Source organism: Ambystoma mexicanum, chromosome 7q (assembly GCF_040938575.1).
Source record: "Ambystoma mexicanum isolate Mex_15411 chromosome 7q, UKY_AmexF1_1, whole genome shotgun sequence".
Taxonomy (NCBI): Eukaryota; Metazoa; Chordata; class Amphibia; order Caudata; family Ambystomatidae; genus Ambystoma; species Ambystoma mexicanum.
In genome coordinates, this window is record NC_090941.1 from 884,492,173 (window position 1) to 884,513,767 (window position 21,595).

At 42.6% G+C, this 21,595-nt stretch overlaps 1 protein-coding gene across 1 annotated transcript in view; it reads left to right on the forward strand.

The window, feature by feature from the left end:
* The window catches only part of NOX4 (NADPH oxidase 4), a 1,243,038-nt gene that overhangs the window by 577,336 nt on the left and 644,107 nt on the right, over positions 1 to 21,595 (forward strand). The gene's annotated exons all lie outside the window — the stretch shown is intronic.

Consider the following 21,595-nt stretch of genomic DNA (forward strand, 5'->3'; position numbering starts at 1 on the left):
GTACCGTAATTAGCGCCCTGGGTCCCTTTGCGGGTTGGTTTTTAACGCCTGAATAATTTCTAGTAAGGTTATAATCGTTATTTGGAATAGAGGTGTCAACCTGGATTCCTCACAGCACACATTCGCCATTTGCTGTGCCACATAATGGCTGCCAGCTCTCTTGACAAGTAGTTTGATAGTGGGAGTCCTCCTGCCTGCTAGTTTACAGGGTAAGAATAAGCGCACAGCATCCACTCCAGGCCTATTTGTTCCCTGCTCAGAATCTCTTTTGCATTTCCACTGAAAACAGAGGAGCTTTTTTATTTTCATGAGCTCTCTTTTTGAATGTTTCAGGCACACATTAGGGATAATTTATAGATAAGCAGTGCAGGAATTGGTCCAGAACAAGACCGGGCCGAGCTCCGGCAAAGTTTGTCTTGCCGGAGCGCGGCCCAATCTCTGAGGCCCAGGAGCTAGCCCAAGAAACTCCCAGATTCCCAAACAGAGTCTCGTGAACACACAGGGTCGGACTGGGACATGAAATAGGCCCAGCACCTCAAAAATAGTGACCTCTCCTCAAAATATGGCTCGCAAACCTCATCTGAGAATCGGGTCTTTTCACAACTTTACACAAAATGCTACTTATGCAGGGTTAATGGTGTTCGTTGCAAGTAATATTTGGTGTAAACATTTGAAAAAACTGGTGACAAGATTTCCTTTGTTGTTTTTTAAAAAAAAAGACAACATCAACCATCACATAGCTAAATCCTGTGCTTATTTTGCAGAACCAGACTCCTGGCATGTCTACTAGTTGCCACTAATAATGAAAGTAGATTTGCATTTAATAAGCAATTTGGCCAAATGATCACACCGGAAAGTAACTTGCCAGCTGAATTACAGGTACCCAACTTCTAGCGGTTACTTGCCCACCTCACTTTTGGGCTTCTCTGGCTGTTGTGGCTGGTGTGGATACTTGAGGTTTTATCTGGCTGAGAGAACAACATAAACAAATTAAGGAAAATATAGAAACACTCACAGTATATATTGTGTACATACCCTTTTATACAGTTCAGGGATGATTAAAACAAAGATATGATAAGCAGGAGGTAAAATAAGCCCCTGTATATCAGGCAGCATCCAAAAAGCAGTTGCTATCCCTCCTCTTACAAAACAGGAGCAAGCCAAGCCGTCCCATGATACTGCCCAGGAAGATCCCACCGCCTATAGCACATGAGAAGGAGCCCCAGATTCAGTAGTACACACAGAACATCAGCAGGAACCCCCCTTCTCAGGCAGCACTCAGCCCACTGACATATGGCAAGCACACAGTAACAGCCCATGTGTAGTTCAGCAGGCAGCAACACCCCATCTCATATATCACATGAGCGCACCCCTCCTTCTGCAGCATGCACGCACAAGCCCACCCTGATACAGAGTAAGAACACAGTCCAGGAGCAGTGACTGTGCACCCTTTCTCATCCCCGTACATCCCTCCCCCACTCGGCAATCATCAGCAGAACAGCAACTCCCCATCTCATATCAGCGGAGCAGAGCACTGTAGCAGAATTTACGACGTGGCACATTCCAGACCAGGACACTTTCCACTGGCAAGGGTTGTGGCGCACAATAAAAACACTTTTAATTTTATTGACTTCGGAGTTGGCTTTGAGAAGGCACCCAACCCGTCTCACACCCCCCCCTGACAAACACCCTGTGTCGCAATGGACCATGAGCCAGGCCGGTGTGTAATAATAAAATATTTATTTATTTTTAAATTGAAATGCACATGAAACAAATCAAATGTAGGGCAGCAATCACCAGGTGGTGATAATATACAGCAAAATGTTACAATAAACTTAATTTAATCGTTCTGACATCAGATACATCAACGTAAATATGAATGGAAGAAACATCACATTTTGTCACACTCTTAGATAACACTTGCATTAGGTACTCCCCCTGTAAAACACTCCCCCAAACCGCTGCTTACTATATTCTATGTCGGTGGAAAAGAGTGGCAAGGAGTCACAAATAAGATGTAAAAATAGGATTGAAAATTCGACCTATCACCCCGGAATGGGAAGCCAAAACGAAATGAAAACCTTGAAAAAGGAGCAAAATGGCACACTTGGAGTTCACTGGATAATTAGAGGTCAGTTTACATGTGCGGTAGAATGGATAGGACAGGAATTTGTGTGGCTGTAGTAAAGAGGCAAGAAAACTCACAAGCTACAGGGCAAGGTACCAAAACAACATGAACACAGGTGAGAAAATCGACTTTGGGAAGGAAAGCAATGCAGCAAATATCACATGTAGCAGAATTGCTATTTCTTATTTTTCACGGATTTTAAACAAGCAAACAGCTAAGGAAATGTGCTTAGCAATCAAAATCAGAACTTGTTTTTTGGGATGGGAAACAAAGGCACATAAGAGATTGGATACTGAAGTGAAGGAAGGACTCTTATGGGGTGACAGTATGGGTTTCTTTATGGGACTGAAATTCAGATTTTATGATGAAAACAATCCCACGGGTAAAAATCGGTTTTGTTAACAAAATGATTTGTTTTACTGAGACTGTATTTTAGTTGCTAGATTATTAAAGAAAGACACTGCATGCAAGGAGCTTAATTTGCAATTTTAAGCAATTCGCACTGAGTTCCTCCCGATAGGGCAATTCATTAATTTATTTTACAAAATGGTACTAAAAACTTGCACAAAGGACTGAAATGATTAGAAAATAATTACACTGATAGGTATATACTACACAGATTCTTCTAAGAACCGGATAAACAGAAGATGCTGACAATTTGGGAAATTACTTGGGTTGTTATGGGATTTTTATAGGATTTGGACAGAATGCAAGTTAAGAGAGCAATGTATGCAGCTTTTTGGTGGGCTCTCTGTTATGGGAACAGCTGGGCAACATGGTTATGGTCAATGTGGACAGCGGGTTGCATTAGCTGGGCAAAGGGTTTAGTTGCTGGATTCTCCCCAAAGCATCAGCAGCCTTTCCTCCTTTCTTCCTGAATTATTGTGATGGATCTGGTTCTGGATATGTAGTTCTGGATAGTGGTTCTGGATAGGTGGTTCTGGATAGGTGGTTCTGCCTGGATCTGGATCAGCTACCTCTGGACCTGGTTCTGGAGTCTTGGAGTCTTGCAAGGTGAATTTTGAATGTTGAATCTCCCTATGCCTCCCTGGCAGGCTCTTACATAGGCCGAATAACATCAGAGAATTTACAATGTATCGGCGGAAATAATCTGGACATACCTTTTGACTAGGATAGGTGAGGCTATTCCTGTCGCCACCTCTCTCTGATCTGATTGGATTGAAAGAAGTGATCTCCCCTTAGGTTTATGCATTTAGGACTCCTTTTGTCCCACAGGCCTAATTTCTTACAAAAAGGAGTTATGGAATACAACTTTATATTTACAATCGTCACAATTATATAAATCAGATAGGAAGATCCCATATTTCACAAGGAATATACCGGTTCAAACACCAAGTCTGTGCGATGCTGCTTCGCCCTTTGGGCACCATTTCACAGTTTTCAGGAGAAACATGTTATCAAAAATTCTACAAATGGTTACATATATGCATTGTAGTGTCTGACATATTTTCTCCAAATTTAATATCAGTGCCATTTACGCTTTCAGCAGAAATGCCTTTTTGCTGCCATTCATGTCCACCACATGCCAGGAAGACACACATTGGGCCTCATTACTAGTATGGGGGTAGCAATGGTGTTATTAGCGCCATGGCTGTCTTCATACTGGGCTCCAATACTGGGTTCCTTCAATGGGGAATAACCTGGTCATTCCAACATTGGAGGACCCGGTAATTCCTCCTTGAAGGATCCATTCTCCATTCCCATTTGAGCCCCCATAGGGCTCAAATGGGAATGGGGAGGGAATTAATAACGGGCACGTGAATTAGCTCCCTGTTCCCCTCGCGGGACCCGGAACAGATGTCTGGTTTTACCAGATGTCTGTTCCGGGTCCCGCAAAGGGAACCTCGTAATAGGTGCTCCCGTAATGAAGGGTGCCAGTTCCGTACCGGCACCTTTCATCACGGGACCACCAGGGTCGTAATGAGGCCCATAGTCTTATTTTGCTTGTCCAAAATTTACATTGAAACTGTAATAATCTCATATTAACTGCTTATTCAGATTATTGAAATAAATGTAAAAAAGTTATTTCAGGTCTATGGATGGCATTTGTCACCGTATGGGCGGTCCTTCAAATCTCCGCAGCCAGCCTGCCCCCTCTGTGTCAGTCTGACCAACAGGGTTACAATAGCGCCCTTTGATCCCAGGCAGTTGAAGCTGAGGCGGGGTGTCAAAGGAATTCACATTTCTTTGTGACAGTGCTAGTTCCCCTTGGTCCACTGTCCCTTGCTGTAGAAATTCCAGCCATCTGACGACGTCAGGAATTTCCACACCTTGGCCCTTTCATATTTGTAAAGGGGGTCCTTTCCCATGGGGGCTGGTACCTTTGAAGTGCCTGCCTTGCCATACTGGTTTTGCTGTTTTGAAACATTTATTTGCTTTTTCTCTCCTTCTTCCACAGAACCTAAGTCTTTTTGTAAATACATATAATATACATTTAAAGCACCCTAGCCCCACACATATAATACTGTTTCTGTGCAAGTATTGGAATGATTTCACATTTAGCTTTCAAAAGAGCAGTTTTTTTGCTTTTGCAAAAACGGATTTACACATGTTCATTTTCTACATGTTGATTTCACAAGATGTGGTTTTCTTCGCATTTGCTTTATGAAGGCTTTTTATAGTTCTGGTCAGTTTCTGTACACAGGGATATGCTTGAAAATTGGTTTCAGTGTAATTGACAAATAGCAAGAGATGGAGAGCTTTCTTTTGAAGTCCTTTGCGTGGGTTAATTTGTGTTCCAAACTTAATCCTAGCTACACAAACTGAAATGAAATTCTCTGCTCTTCACAGACTTTATTTGCTAAAACAATGCTGTTTTGGGAGGGATAGCCTTCTTTGATGGTGTTCAATATGGAATAGATGGACATGGCTGTGTTATACTATAACAAAACTGTCTGATGTTTAAAAATGAAAATAGCACCAGTGGAAGGTCGTTTTAAATAATGGACATTTTCTTGTGCAGTTTTGAGTTTTTGAGATGACAGACCAGCAGCGCAGAGCCATTCTGCCTTTAAGATATTTTCTCTGGGTTCACATGAAGAAAACAAACTGCAGCCATTCTTGGGGTGGCTGTGTTTAACTCTCGCCCAATATGTGCTCAGCAGACACAGCACAGCCATTTATTTATTTTTACTGCTGAAATGCAGTTTTGTGATGCAGGGGATTTCTGTTGGGGCTGGTAAATGTACCCCACAGCACCAATGCAATATACCATGAACCCACTCTTATAAAGAAGAGACACGGAACACAGAGTCCAGGACCCATGAGGCTCTCGCCTTAGACAGAGTTGTTGTCAGAGAGCTCAGCACAGTCTTGGCCTCAGAGGTCGGCCAGTGTGGCCCAGGTCTGCAGTGCAGGCCTCAGAACAGGAATGCCATTCAAGGTAAGCCATTTAGCAGTTTCAGCTGTTCGTACAAGCCCAGCATCACTTTAATTTCTCAATGAAGGCCTCTGCACGCTATCAGATCTTAGGGGAAAGGGCAGCCTCAGAGCACTGTCAGCGCACTGAGCGTTATGATGAGATATCAGCTGTCAACAGCTGTCACCAGCCTGAGGCCTCAGTGGGGATACTCCAGCATGCTTTCCTCCCTTATTTTTTAATTTAATTTTGTATTTATTTATTTATTAAGAAAGCCAGCAGGCATCGGTGTGCTACAAAAAACATAAAAACAAAAACCAAACAAAATATCATAAAAACATAGTATGTATACTGACAAGGACATTTTTAAATTAGTAAAAGGTATAGGAATATAATCAATTATAAGTTGAGCTGCCCTTAGGTAGATATTGACAAACACTTAAGAAATATGACAAGTTACTGGCCCCACATCCTACTATTACACAGTCTCTGTTTTCCTGCGTAAACCAATTGTCTATTTGCAACCTACGAAGATTCTTCAAGTCTGAGTTTCTAACCACTCCTGGTCCAGTCCTTTGATGGAGCCATGGCAATATTGTGTAGAGTCTCTCTTGATTGTTTCCCACAAGGCTTCTCAAGCGATACTATGGCACATTTGGTATAGCTGTTCTCATACTATCACCTGCAACATACCTCTCATCGTCTTAAGTAAACACAGCTAGCTCAGCACATACCGCTAGCCTAAGCGTCTCCTCAGGCCTAACGCAGCCAAAAATCAGTCTGGGTATCAATCAACCAGAATGAGCACATACTTCTGACCCCCCATCCTCCACCAGACCTACCGCTAAAAAGCAGCTAGCATGCAAGTGACACAACAGCTGCACACATACCCGGTGCACCCACGCACCTATGACTCTCTCTCTCCCTCTCTCTCTCTCTCTCTTTCTCTCTCTCTCTCTCTCTCCTGACTTGAACTACGGTTCCTGAGGGCGTTCAACCTACCAGCGCTTTGAGATTATACCAATGATACATAAGGCGCTATATAAATGCAAAATAACATAACATAACATTACACATCACCTGGTGGAGATGCACCTGCTCAGCTGGCGGAAATCCTGTGTAGGAAGAGTTCACCAATTGACCTTCACCAGGCAGCCCTGACAGAAATGTTATGATCGTGTGTTGCTTACCAATGAAGCAACGAGAATCCATACCCAATAAATTCAGTGTTCATCGAGTTGCCAACAGCTTGGCGGTTTTATTGTACTGAGCCACAGGAAGACAAAAAATCCTTAATTACAAACTTTACTGACATTGTTTTAAAGATGGAACCCAAACATTCCATTTTACCCCAAAGCAACACTTTGAAAACCCCTTATGAAACATTATGTGTAGCATTTGTATTTGTTTAGTTTAGGTAGGCTTTGCTTATAACTAATGGATAAAAGGGTTTCCAAATTTCTTCCAATCCCCTTCAAAAATAAATTCCATCAACATATCACAAATGATACCATTGATACACATGATACAACCTTTCATCTATAAAATCAAAAAAAGGTAAATCCAAGCTCCTATGTTTTTCCCCTAATACTGTGCATTTTTACCTTAAATGGTCCCAGACATGGAGACATTTTGCACTTCCTATGTTGGAAGCTGAAACTCAGTGTGGACCTCGACAGGGCTTGGGAGGTGAGGATGAGTCATTTGTTTTTCGCCGATGACAATCAATGGGGATGCATCCATTGACAGAAGTAGGTGTCAGGTTTCAGTATTTTGGCGTTGGACGCCCTTCAGTTCTTCGGTGCTACAGCCGCATCACGGAGGACAGGATGACTTCTACTGACTTTGACTTGAGCACCAGGGTAACCCCTCTTCTGAGCTTTCTTCTGGTTATGGATAGCCACCAGACTCTGGACAATGCTGGTGGACTTCCTGGCCTTAAGATGTGTGCTCATTGTTCTTCTGGACCCACAAAGCTACATCTGTAGGACGGCAAGCTGTCAGGACTTGTTTCCAGTACACTTCAGGTGAAGGACAGCAGTTGCACGATGTCCTCTCATAGCTATGGGAAGAATTCACCTGTACAGGGCCTCTCCTAATCAGTTGTTGAATCAGCACAGTAGCCCTTGGATTTCTTGAAGAGTTGCAGCTGCAGACCTCTTCCTCCAGCTGAATTCAGCATAAAAGCATCCAAGCTTCTGACTTCCGGTTTCAACTTTCAGCTTCTGAAAGTGAGGGGTAAGTGAGGGGTCTCCTGCTATACACAAATAACCCCATTCACTCAGGCTGAGCTATGCTCAGCCACCCAGTCACACACAAGGGCATTCATCATGCAGCACCCTATCACGCTCACAAGCATCTGGGTCATTTTCCCAAAACCAGACACTCAAAACAGTGGATGTGTGTTGCGGGCAACTCCCACCCTTTCAGAGCATACACTGCATTCACTCAAGTTTCAGACAGGGTTGGCTCAGGGAGACCACAGGCATTGTGACACACAACCAAAACCAGACACCCACAGCACAGAAATTGAAGTAACTCCCCTTTCCATTCATTCAAGTCCCTCCCCTTGGGTGTACCCACAACAAGCAGTCCCTGGGAAGGCTCCTACCAGTCTAGCAGGGGCAGCCCCAGAGCCATATATGGTCCTTCCACCCAACATCGAATCAGGGGAAGGGAGACACAGCATTGTCATATCAGTATTTTGAGAAACAGTAAGGTTAAGGCAGTAAGCCCTGAGCCTTTCAGTGGCCATCTTGCCTTTGTTCAGGGATCCATTGATTACTATGGGAGGGGCTCAGTGTCCTAAAATGGGGGAGACCCAGGGTCAGCATGTAGCTACCACCAGCACATACCCTGTTCTGTGGGCAACACACAGGAGCCCAAAAACACCCACTAGGGGTACCAAGGTGTACCCCTACCCGTGGGTGACATAGGGGTATCCCATGTGCCTTGTTCACCAATAATAAAAAAGAAGAGCTGCACTGCCAGAGGTCCAGAGTGGGCTCCTGTGGCAGAAAAATACTCAGAAAAAACATCAACAGGGGAGTATTAGTACAAAGACGAGGAGGCCCTGTCCCTCCAAAGCATTTGCAGCATCACACCTGGCTACTGCCTGAAGATTCTCTCTTAGCAGTAGTTCTAGTAATAAAAGTCATTTATTGAGGCCATACAAATTACCAGCAGATACCAGTTTCATGGCGCTGTACAAAAAAACTAAACATTTGAAATAACATGCATCACTATAAATGAACAAACATAATGAGACCCAACTGTTTTTCAGAGATAGCACAGAGTTGGCCAACATCAGCATAGAATACTTGAGTTATGGACTTCATAGTTCAAATAAATACTTCTTCGAGCTTAAAGATCAGCATTGAGGAACAGTACCTGATGGAAATGAGCAAGGCATTGCTGAGATGACACTCCAGGATCCTTAAAGATTATCTGCTCGAGTGGGGTCTAGCGATTTTGCCATGTAATAGCAAATTTGAGGTGCAAGATCGAAGCAAAACCCTGAACAGTGGGCCATGATTATAATGGCACTATTTGATAAGGTATGTCAATATGGCACGATCCCAAGCTATTTGAGGCGCTCCATCCTGGTCGCGGTATTTAAAAAGGGATGCAGAAGGTTACCAAATAACTATCATTTATTATCATTAATGGACCTTACTGGTATTTCATTTTCATCCCTTTCGTTTGTTGAGTGAACTGCAGAAATGAGTTGAGGAGAAACAACTGCTGGGAGTGTTCCAAACAGTATTTAGGACTCCTCCCATAACTTATTATTATGGATTTGCTTGTGGGGAAAGTTTTGTGTAAGGGGGCTCGACCCCTGTACATATTATACATTGACCTAAGACTCGCCCTGGATACTGTTGCTTGTTGGATATTGTGGCTAACATTGGAGATGTTGGGTATATCCCTGTGGCTATTGGAGGCAATCAAACAGATGCACAAGGCAACACATGTACGTGTGATATTGGGCAGCGGGGGCGCCATTATGTAGGAGATACCCACTAATATTGGGGTGAAACAGGGGTATGTGCTGGCTCCCCTGCTGTTCAACGTCTACATGACTGATCTCACAGCACAGTTAGAAGGTGTTCATTGCTGTCCACCGAAACGCAGATGAGATTGTACTATTCGATCATAGGTTTGTGGGTCTGCATAGGGCCACCGGCGATCTTTATAAATATACTGCAGCAAATAACTTGTCTGTTAATTTTGAAAAAATTAAGATGCCATGTAATAGTAAAGGTTGTAGTAATTTACCTCTGCTGATTGGAGGAGGTGTTATAGAAAAGGTAACCTCATATTGGTACCTCGGTCTGGAATATGGTGAAGCAAGAACATGAAAACTATGACCACTAGTTGCCTGAGAGCCATTACACAGACAGTACTTATTAAAACATGTACAACTAATGCTGCAGGATACAGCTACACTATGTTATGCAAACAGAGTTTTCCCCTGCGATAGTGTATGGTGTTGGGAAGGAACCAGGGTCCTCCTGCACCCCCTAGTGCTTTAGAAATAGGCAAGACCTCTTTTAGGCACTATAAGGGACTAGGGCGGAGGAGCAGCACTGGGAACGCTCTCTCATGCAAATATAATCACATACACAGACATGGGCAGGCACTGAAGAAGCCAGTTATTGCTTAAATATAAAGAACAATGAACTATAAGCTGGATACATTTGTAATGTCATGATACTACGCATTGTAAAATCTTAGTACGGTAGATGCAAAACTCCCCCTCCTTCCCAAGGATGTGGCTTGTGCTATAAATTAACTACAGGCTTCCACGATGTTGACTAGCACTGGCAGCACATAACATGCACCAGCTGTCTACTGTCCGTCAAGTGCCCATGCAGGCTAAAATGGGATTCGTATGTTCCATACGACAAAATGCAGAAGGGGACAGATTATGAAAATAAGGTGTGAATGAGATTACAGGGTCCAGCTAACATCAGCAGGATGAGTGAAATATGGACAGAATGAAAGAAAATTAGTTATAAAAATGATTTGTTTTTCCCTTGGGCTAGGCCTCAACATTGTAAAAGTCTGCAGGGCTGCAGTGACAACATCACCTGGCTAAAAACAATACAAGGGCACTTTTGGAGATTGGTATTGGGCTTAGCAGAGTCTGTTCCGATTGAACTTGTACAGTTGGAGTTTGGACTAATATCACTTACCTCACTACTGTTAAAGAATAGAGGAATATTGTACATCAAGCAACGGCAAAAAATTAAAGAGTATGTTACTAAAGGAGATGGGTAATGCCATGATAAAAACTGAAATAGAGATGGACTGTGCACATGGGCTAGTCTCTCTACTGAGTTCTTTGCAAGAATTGATTGGACACCAGACTGGTTTCAGGATTAACACAAATTAAAAGACACATTTGTAAAGAAACTGAATGACTGAGACTGGGTTACCAATTATATCCATATGGAAACTGTCAGAAGATACCCTGAACACAGTTTGATGGAATATACATATATGGACTCTCAACTTTATTTAAAGAAATATCCGGGAATAGGTGTGCATAGATTTCACTTGCCTACATTAACAACATCAGGGACTGGAAGGTGTGTTCCTCGATCCTTGCGGAATTGCAGAATATGTCAAGAACCATTGGTATTAGAAAGTGCAGGGCATATACCAACAGGGTGCAGAAAGTTACAGGACATGCATCTGCGACTGTGGAGATGGTTTGTGCATAATCAGACAGCTCTTAGAGAAGCCCCCTTTTGGAAATATTGTATTAATTCAGGTAACTTCAGTCAAATGATTGCTCTATATAATGTATGGAAGGTTACGTGCAAAATATTAGAGAAATTATAATGGTATGAAATATGTATTTGAATTTTATTGATTGATATAAATAGGTATTGAATTATCAAATTGTACAAATGATGTTTGAGATTTGTCTAATGTATTCTATAGATGTAGCTGAAATTGTGTTAATTCATTTTGAAGATGTGAAATAGTGCATTTGAACTAAAGCACATTATATTAAATAAATAAATAAGATCCAAGCACCCGAGTTGGAACGTAACGCTCAACCAAGTCAAACTGATAGGTGTGGTAACATTAAGCATTTTAAAAATCTGTTGCATTGCCAGAGCCTACATTTGTTTCTCTATTGGGAGACAGCCCAGAGTGAGAAGGGCATGAAATGAGTCACATGGTGATAATTCTTTAAATGGGTGATCATCCATATAGCTAGGTTTTGAATGGCCAGGAGTTTGTTGAAAATATTCTTGGTAACACCTAGACATAGAGACTTTTTGACTCTAGTCTGAGCCCTATTGCGGCGCGCCAACTGTATTTGTATTTCTTTTGTCTTTTTCAAATATATTTCACTGATACATTTGACATGTTTCATTTTTATACGTTTTACTTTATTGTTGTCAAAAATTGCAAACTTTCCACAAATCAAATATATCTTCATTTGTTGTTTTTCCATCGGATATCAAAACTTTAGTTTAGACAAATCAAATTAATTTCACAAATCAAAGATTTTTTTGCTTCATTAAATGTCAATTTTAGCACCATCCACAAGTCAATTTCTTAAATCAATTTCAATTTCATTGACTGTTTACCTAGCACAAATCTTCAGACATTCTCAATTATTCGGGTTTCTCTTTCTCTCAGTTTTTTCAAATTTTTCTTTTCTCACAGTTCAGTTTGTAACTTCCTTGACTATTTTTCCATCTCTTAGTTTAACAAGGTATTCCTTTTCATCACAAGTCAATTGTAGCTTCATTGACTATTTTTCTTTTCTCAATTTTTTTATTTACTCTTTTCTCTAATCAGTTGGTGACTTCATTGACTATTATTACCTCTCTCAACACGTATTTCCCCATGGAACATTCTCCATGGTTCTTCAGGAGAGAATCATATTTTATTACTTTCTAAGTTATTCTTACACTTGCAGTGGTATAGTTTCCCCAATGTATGCTTGACTTGATACGATTGTCCAATTCAGCGTCTTCTCCGCGCTAAACATGGAGACACACAATACTGAGTTCACGATAAAGCCACAGATTGATCTAGAATCCTGCATTGATTTCCATCAATCAGGGTACTACATCTGCTAATTTAATACAGATGTGCAAACTATGGCTTAGGGAGAGTGCTTAATTGGCTGATCCCTTTTGCTAGCTGGCAACCATCATCAGCCCACTGAGACGTCTAAACGGATGTGGAGCCTGTCTGCCCAGCTCTTTCCATCAGCAATACGCACAAAGGTGCAGGGATGTCCTTGACACTTCTTTTTTCAAGCACCCAAATGACCTTAGCTCTTGCTTGCATATTTATTTTCTAATCCCCCTGTAAAGATGCATTAAAGGTGGCCTCCTCTTGAATATTGTTAGTGGTCCTTAAGGTTTCAACTGCAAGTGATCAGGAACATCAGCATTTTCAAATGGGATCCAGTAAAGCTCACTCATCCTTACATGGTTCCATGTAACAATGTCGCCACAAAAATCTCGCCATGCAAAAATATTGCCGAAAAATTGCCGTTTTTTGTGGCGACATTATTGCATGGAACATGTGGGGGACACCCCCGCAACTCCCAATTTTATTTAAAATTTTTTTACATTTCTTTTTTTTACATTTCTGTTTTTGCCCCTGTCCCCATATATATGGTCACCTAAATAATATCGTTTTCCTGGCAATATTATTTACGGCGACCATATATATGGCAATATTATTACCTGATACCAGTGAGGGTTCCAATGTGGCGACATTATTGCTTGGAACATGGTTTGTTCTTACCTGAAAGTGGGTTTTGCAGCTGAAACTGCCACCTCTCTGCTCCACACTAAACAATACTATAGTTAATAAAGCAAATAGGTTGCTGGCATGCAAGCTAGGCTTGCATACAAGCTACGCTTGCTGAAGAGTAGGAATTATCTCACACACGTTAAGGATGCAGGGGGCTGGCTTCAGTACTCTGCGGGGCGTGAAGCTCAAGGCCTTTTACCAAGAGCTTCTGGTTGGGGAAGATTTGTCTCTGGAAGCCCGATGGGTGTATATTGAACAGGCAACTCTCACTCAGATCATGACACTGATCCAGGAGGATCTGGAGCACCCCATTACGGAGTAAGAGGAAAGGGGGCCTATTCAGTCCCTTCCAATCTCAAAAGTCCAAATGGCTTCACAGCTTTGCTTTATAAAACATTAATAGACCAACTGGTTTCCCTGCTGATCTCCTTATTTAATTATTTTTTGGAGTCAAGCTCAGTAAAAGGTTCGATGGGGGAGTCTGTAACCACATTTATTCTGAAACCAGGGAAAGACCACTCTAAGTGAAACTCATAGCGTCCGATGGCTTTGCTTAATATGGATGCGAAAATGTATTTGACAATTATGGATTGATGGGTTTCTCCCCTCCATAGACAACCCTGATCAGATTGGTTTTATTTTTATCCATAATATGCAAGACAACATTAGGTGAGCTATCAATGTTATGAAATGCGGTAGATGAGCCGTAAAGCTCATGACACTGCTGGCACTAGATGCCAACAAAGCGTTGGATCGGGGAAAATGGGGATTTCTTTGTCTAACATTTGAAGCATATCGTTTTGGTGAAAATTTAATTAGATTCATTTTAGGAGGCTGTATGTTTCAACTCTGCCTTTTATTACTATATTTAGAGGCACATTCCAGGGATACACCCCTAATCCCCTTGAATTTCACCTTAATTATGGAACCTCTGGCAAAACAGAGCTGAATGAATTTGGACAAAAAAGGAATACAAATACGGAAGAGCACAAAGCCACTTTTTATGCAGACAACATCTTGTTGATGATGTCCAACACTTGAAACACCCTCCATGCACTTCTAACAGAACTGCTGGACTTCAGGGCAATGTCTGGATATACTATTATACTATTAAAATAAGGAAATTGGTGGGCATTAATGTTTCGGAATCTCTTGGAATTATTATCTGATATCAAATGGGATTTCCCATTTCAGTTTAACAAAGGGGACCTCAACTATTTGGGTGCCAAATTGACACCATCCCAAAGCTTGTTGTTTGGGGCAAACGTTCCCCAATTGTTGAGGATCCTAGGGGAGGAGCTGAAGAAATTGGAGAACACAGAAATATTGTGGCTGGGTTGGATTATGGTTATAGAAATTAATGTTATCCCATGCTTGCTTTATGAAGTATCCTCTCTTCCAGTCAGGAACATATCTTCTCATATCCAGGTGCTCCCAAGGAGTCTGTCAAATTGTATCTGGACCAGACCGAAATCTAGGGTGGGATGGCGGGTCCCCCAGGCAAACAAATTTAGCAGTGGCTGAATTCACTGATTCCCCCAAATTATGTTATAGCAGCAAATCTGGCGCACATCCCAGATTGGTCTCCAGAGTCTGACCCTACTCACTGGAGGGGAATAGAACAGTTTGTCAAAGGCCACACACTGCCTTCCCTGTACCATTATTACAGAGCTGAGCAGGGTTTCCTCCTTTCCTCAACCCTTACTACCCTGTACTACTGGGATGGGGACTGAAGGCTCTGTAAAATGCCCAGTGGTCTGGGTCCTATATCCCTGACCCTGGGTAACCCCAAATTCACCCCCATTCTCCAGTTGTGCACTTTGTGAGACACCAGAAGGACACCAGACACCCGACTAGTCCCTGGGGATTAGTCATCCAGGTGGCCAGGACACAGCCATCGCTTTTGGATACAGTTCTTGGGGTTGGACCAGTGTGGGAGGATCACCTGGGTGAGTGGTCTTTGAGGAGTGGGACACCGGATGGTGAGACCTGGTATCCGCTTCCCTGTAACACCTTTACCCCATCCTGCCAGGAAGGATACTTAGGAAATCACCCCCCGTTCACAACACAAACACTTCCCACATACAGCTGCTATGAGACACAATGGACTAACACCCGAGCCGTATATCTGACGTGTCTCAATACAATGGTCAGACAGGGTCAGGCAATTACTGGCACCACGCACAGCAGACTTCCATTACACTTCACCACACAGATGAAAGGCAGAGCATGAAAGAGCATCCTCTGAGCGAGGCAAAGCACACAAGGAAAGAGCAGATACAAGATGGCAGTTTAACACAAGGAGAAAGACGGCAAAACCGAAGGGGATCCCAAGGAGAGAAGTTCCCTTGACCTTTTAGACAAGGAACAGTTAATTCCAAGAAGCCTCAAGAATAGAGAGCGTAAAACCAGGAAACCAGACTGAGGAATACTGCATTGTGTGTTAGAGGTACCCGGGGCTCTCCCGCGCCGATAATCAAGGTGGGGAGAATTGCCAGCTGCCGTGGTACTGTCCTTGGCTTCAACAACAAAGCAGCGTCATTGAAATGAACATAGCCGATGAGTTGCAGAGACAGATAGAAGACCGGTCTGTGTTGAAGCCAAGGTTGCAAGCGGCAATATTGTATGAAGAGCGCTGGAACGAACATTGTATGAAACGTGTATGATAACCAACGCGAGTAAAGTTGAACTGCAGATGAGTGATTGAACTTTGAAACCAAGATAGCCAATACCTTTGACAAAGTGGTCTGGCAGCACGTGCGCACTCAATCGAAGGTCTCTGTAAGGTGTCCAGCTGAGAGTTGACACAAGTGAAAGAGTGGCATAGGATTGTGAATCGAAGTGGGCCTGCAACGGGTCAAGCCAAATTCTGTGCACAATCAAAAGTCTTCGATGTTGATACAGTAAAGAAAGTTGATGACAAAGTAGAGGAAGTTGGTCCGAGTGCAACAGAAGGAGATCAATTGAAAGCTTTGTGTTAAAGCAAGTTGGTGTTACAATATATAAATTGGACTGAGCACATTAGAGGGAGACTGAGTGAAGATTTTGTGTAAGAACGGATCTTTGCCTGGCAGAGGGGGATCCAGGGTGAACCAAGAATCACCCGAGAAATTGTATATGTGGAAATCCTAAGGAAATTGTGTATATGTGAAAATATGAATTTTTTGTTAAAGTAGATCTGAGCCTGGCGGAGGGGGATTCAAGGTGAACAGTAAATCACATGAGAAATGTGTGCGCAGGGAAATCCTGGAAGGAAAGGAACTGTGTTATTTGTTTGTTACATCTGAAAGAAGTGACTTTGAACAGCAAAGTGACTTTGGCACAAAAGGCCATGATGTTGAAGTTTTGAACTGCACCGTTGTGCTAGAGAAGTTGAGACTGTACTAAGCTCGAGTGTGCCGCTGTATACCGTGCTGAAAACGTGGGGAAGGGAAGCCAACTGCTTGAATATCCTAACATATCATTTCTTGAACACTTTTCTTTTGCATAACATTATTTCCCACACTATTTGTATTTAGAGGTAAGGATTGGCAATAGGTTTATTAGTATAGGCCCTTTTAGTTTGACAAGACACCACTAGGACTGTGTTATTATTATTTGATGGTTGTAGCTTGCTCCCATCTTTAGATTTAAGATTGGATAAGCATTTTCTTACTGTTGATACAATACCTTCCTTACAACTTTCACCGTCTGACACAGGGAAAGCCTTACATGCCTCTCATAGCTTTACCATAGCCTGTAGACAGTTCTGAGTTCTGGAGAGTGAATGTTTCTGCTATCTGCATCTACAGAAATGGGCCTTTAACCTTTCAACCCATAGGGCCAGCACACTCTAGCCCTCAGCACTGCAAATCTTGTTATGGGATGGGATTAATGCAAAAAAGATTTCTACAGTATTCCAACTTCTTGAAGGTGCTGAACCGCCTTGCCAAATGGGAGAGATTCACAGGGGTCTGTTTCAGAGGAATCCTGGCAAGGATATGGCACAGGATTGGTAACTCTTTCAAGCGTGTTACAAATATGGAATGTGCTTATAAAATATTGTATAGGTGGTACATTAACTCTGCTCGACTACTCAAAATTGATACAGCAATCCTGTCCTTTTGTTGATTGAACTGTGGGGCTCCTGGAGACATGATACACCTTTGGTCGACCTGTGGGAGATGTCACATCTTTTGGAAAGAGGTATTAGCTCTCATTAAATATATAATGGGAGTACAGTTGCTGATAGAGCCGCTGGTTGTGCTATTGGGCTATGTCGCTGAAGATATCTATCCTGTGAATGGGCCCAACTCAACACTGATCTCTCCACTACTGACAGCTGCAGGAGTTTCTCTAGCCAGGTGCTGGAGGTTGGTGGAAGGGCTGAAGATTGATATTTGGTGGTATGTGTTGTGGGACATGACTTCAGTGGAAATTATTGTGGTCTTGAAACAGGGACAGCTCTCTAATTACATAAAAGAGTGGTTCCTGATCCATGACTTTTGTAATAGGTTTCGAGGTCGGACAATAAACCCTTTCTCACTAAAGCATTTTACATGTATCTGTTTTCTTTGGGGTCCTGGTTCAACCAGTTCTGGGAGAGAAGGGGTCGTTGGGATACTTGCGGATTATGCCTCAATCATTTTCTGTTCACAGCTCCTGGACAGGGTATGTCAGTGTACATATTTATTTGTTTCCTATGAGGTAATGCTATTATTTGTATTTGATTTATTTTTGTTTATATAGCGCTTTACACCAAAGCGCTGCACATTATAACAAAAGGATACATATGAAATAACATTATAACAGTAACAACAATTGAGAATCAGGCCAACAAAACAATAAGTAGAGCAATTAACTGGAGGAGAGATGGAGAGTAGTGCAGTAGAACTGAGAGGGGGGAGGGGAAGAGGGGGAAAGGAAAGGAAGGGGTGAAGGAAGAGAATGGGGGAGGGAGAAGATCAAGGAGAAAAGGCAAGGAGGGAGGGGAGCAGGAAGGGGAGGGGATTCAAGGCACGGAATGGAGAAGGAGAGATTTGAGGGAAGTTCGGAATGAGGAAAAGGTGGAATAGAGCGCAGTGAGAGAGGTAAGGAGTTCCAGTGTAGGGGGGCTAGGAGATGGAAAGAGCAGAAATGGGATGAGGCACAAGGGGAGGGAGGAACAGTGAGAAGGAAGTGGTCGGCAGAGCGAAGGGAGCGTGAGGCAATGTAGAACGAGAGGAGGGAGGAGAGATAAGGGGGAGCAAGACCGTGGAGAGATTTAAAGACTAGGCAGAGAAATTGAAATTTGAGGTGGGAGTGAAAGGGAAGCCAGCCAAGGGAGGAAAGGGAAGCAGAGATGGAGTCACGGGGGGAGAGGAGACAGAGGGTGCAGACGGCAGAGTGGTAGATTTAAGGGGGGCGAGATGAGAAGTAGGAAGTCCAAAGAGCAAGGAGGAGCAATAGAAGATGCAAGAGAAGATAAGGGAAGAGATTAAGAGTTTAGTAGCATGAAAAGTGAAAGAGGGACAGACTTTACGAATATTAAAACAGTGGAAGCGACGGGCACGAGACGTGAGAGAGATGTGATGGGAAAAGGTGAGAGAGGAGTCAAAGTGGATGCCACAAAGTGGATTATTGTTGCTTTCTGGAAGCCGGAGTGTAAGTCTTCCACACTGCCGAATATTTGTTCTCTTTCATATTTCCAAGTGTCTCAAGAAAAAAGATTTTTAAAAAATCGCTTACCATTTACTCATATATAAATGTACAATATAGCATTGTTTACTGTAACATTAGTAAATGTAAAACACGTCTCCCAAAAATGTCATGTACTGCATCTTCATTTTAACATACACATTTCAATGAACACAGTACATGCATACATTTTACAATTTCACCTCCCCAAATATTTAAAAAGTAATTTACCATTAGACAGAACTTGTAATTAATGTTACTATATGGGGAAACATTTTGTTAGACATGTTAATGCTTCACTTTATACTTCAGACACATTTCCTTGTGTCTTAGACTTACAGTTCCCGCATGCAGTAGCTCATTACACACAATGCTTCTCAGTGGCAAAAAGAGTATGGACTTCAAGTTCCAGCATGCAGGATCCTTTTTTGCAGACTGTTCTTCGTTAATTCGGGGAGCACAGTCTTCATATTCCATCATTCAGTGCTTCTTCTTATAGCTTTGATTCTCATTGGTTCTAGGGAGTTTCCCTCCTGATCCAACCATCAGCATATCTTCTCTGTCGCTTACGGTCCACAGTTCACCTCCTCTCCATGGTTTTGCATCTGCAAACCTCTAACCAACTTCAATTCCTATGTCTTGTATTCTCTGAATTCCACTCTCATGTGCTAACCATCTCTGTCAAAAGCTTTCCAGGTGCTCCTCATGAGTTCAGCATCTGATGTTCCACTTCCTCTCCCGGACCCAAACCTTCTCTGAGGCATCACTCTTGCGCTGCTCTGCCTCTCGTCCTGGCTACTGCAGATGGGTTGTGTAGCAGAAATACAAGGTCATTCTATTGCATGGCCAGCATTCATGGATTAGCCACAGCTTTCTCCACATACTGTACCTCAAAAGAAAAGGTAAGACAAAAGTCTTCTTACTATTCTTTGGAATAGATCACCCAAGAAAATCTAGATAAACATTAAGAGAAGTAAAATGCAAAAATCAGATGCCTATGGAGTTTACCAGACTCCATTAAACCGTAAGAAACAAAAGAAATCCTTATCAGAAAAAGACATGAGTGAGTGAGGAAAAAGTCCCACGCGCGCAGGAGTAAAAATGTAAAAGCCCTGAGTCCAGCAAAAGAGCTGGGGATCTCCAAGGTTAAAGGGAATTGGCACAGAAATGAAAACTCTCCCTAACAAAGACGCCCCTCTCTGCTTGATCACCACCTTCGATTCCCTTCTCCCTGTCTACTGTGTCTTTGTTTTAGGCAGCAGCAGAGCAACGACATGGATCCTGCATTCCTGGAAAAAGAAAACAGACTTATGCTTTAGTGTTTTCTTCATTCTCCTAAAGGCCACATCAGCATTGGGAACGTAGCATGTTCTACCAAACATTCAATTGTAGATTATTTTACTTCTGTTGCGTCATTTTGGAAGATCCTCGGTTCAAGAGAACATTTTGAAAAGACAGGTGTAAAGCATTTACTCCTGTATTTACACCTATTTTTAACAATCCAGTGAACTTCCTTTTTGTTTTGAGGTGGAGTGTGGGCACTGAACAAACTAACTATGGGCCTCATTCCGAGTATGGCGGTAAGGGATAGCGGCCACCGGTAACGAGACCGGTGGCGGTGATCCCTTACCGCCATACTCCGAGTTCCCTTTGCGCCCTCGCCCTTAACGCCTGCTTTGAGCAGGTGTTAAAGTCGAGGGCGCAAAGGGGCCTCCAAGCCAATAACGGTGACCGTAATGAACAGTCACCGTTATTTGCATCTTCCCCATTCGCATTGAGCCCTATGGGGGCTCATTTGGGAATGGGGAAGAGCCTTGGTGAATGGGGAATTACCGCCCAGCCAACCTTGGAATGGGGTGGTAATTCCGCCATCCACCAAGGCGCTGCCGGTCCGGGTACGGCGTCAACCAAGGCGTTCATAGCGCCATTGGTTAGCGCCGTACTCGGAATGAGGCCCGATGTCTGTCACACATACCCACTCTGTCTCAAAACAACATATGGTTTAAAGCCGGCTTATGTTTTCATGCTAGGGTTAACCCAATGGATTCCTATAGAATCTGCCTGCTTTTTTATTCATGGTAAAAGCCCTAGAATCTATTATGAATGCCTCCCACAGTCGATAATTTTCAGAGGCATGGACACTTTCTTCAAAATGGAAGGGGAATTGAAAGGTGTTTATGTGATTTTGCGTGTTCTAGCAGTTTTTATTGCCACTATGTGTCGAAAAATAGTACTATTGTATGTAGGGGCCTGTTACATGAAGTACCAACGGGTAATTTACTTCTTAAATTAAAAATACCCCCACAGTAATTTGTATTGCGTACGTTAGGAATTGATTAATCACTTGCTCCTAGAAACACTTGTGTACAGGCGTGTTATAAATGCCACATCATATCATATCATATCATATCATATCACTAGCCTTATCTTTGGGTTTACAGATTAAGAGGTCTACATGTTCTAGGCTCATTGATGCTAAATTAGGAATATGGGTTTCAAGTAGCTTCTGATTCTGGTGGGTGTCCTGCATTCAAACATGCAACAGGAGAGTGTTCTGAACCTTGATTCATTAATTCAGAAGTGCCTAGCTCCAAGGCTGTGGTGTGTGCGTTATTAGAGACTGTGAAATAGTACTG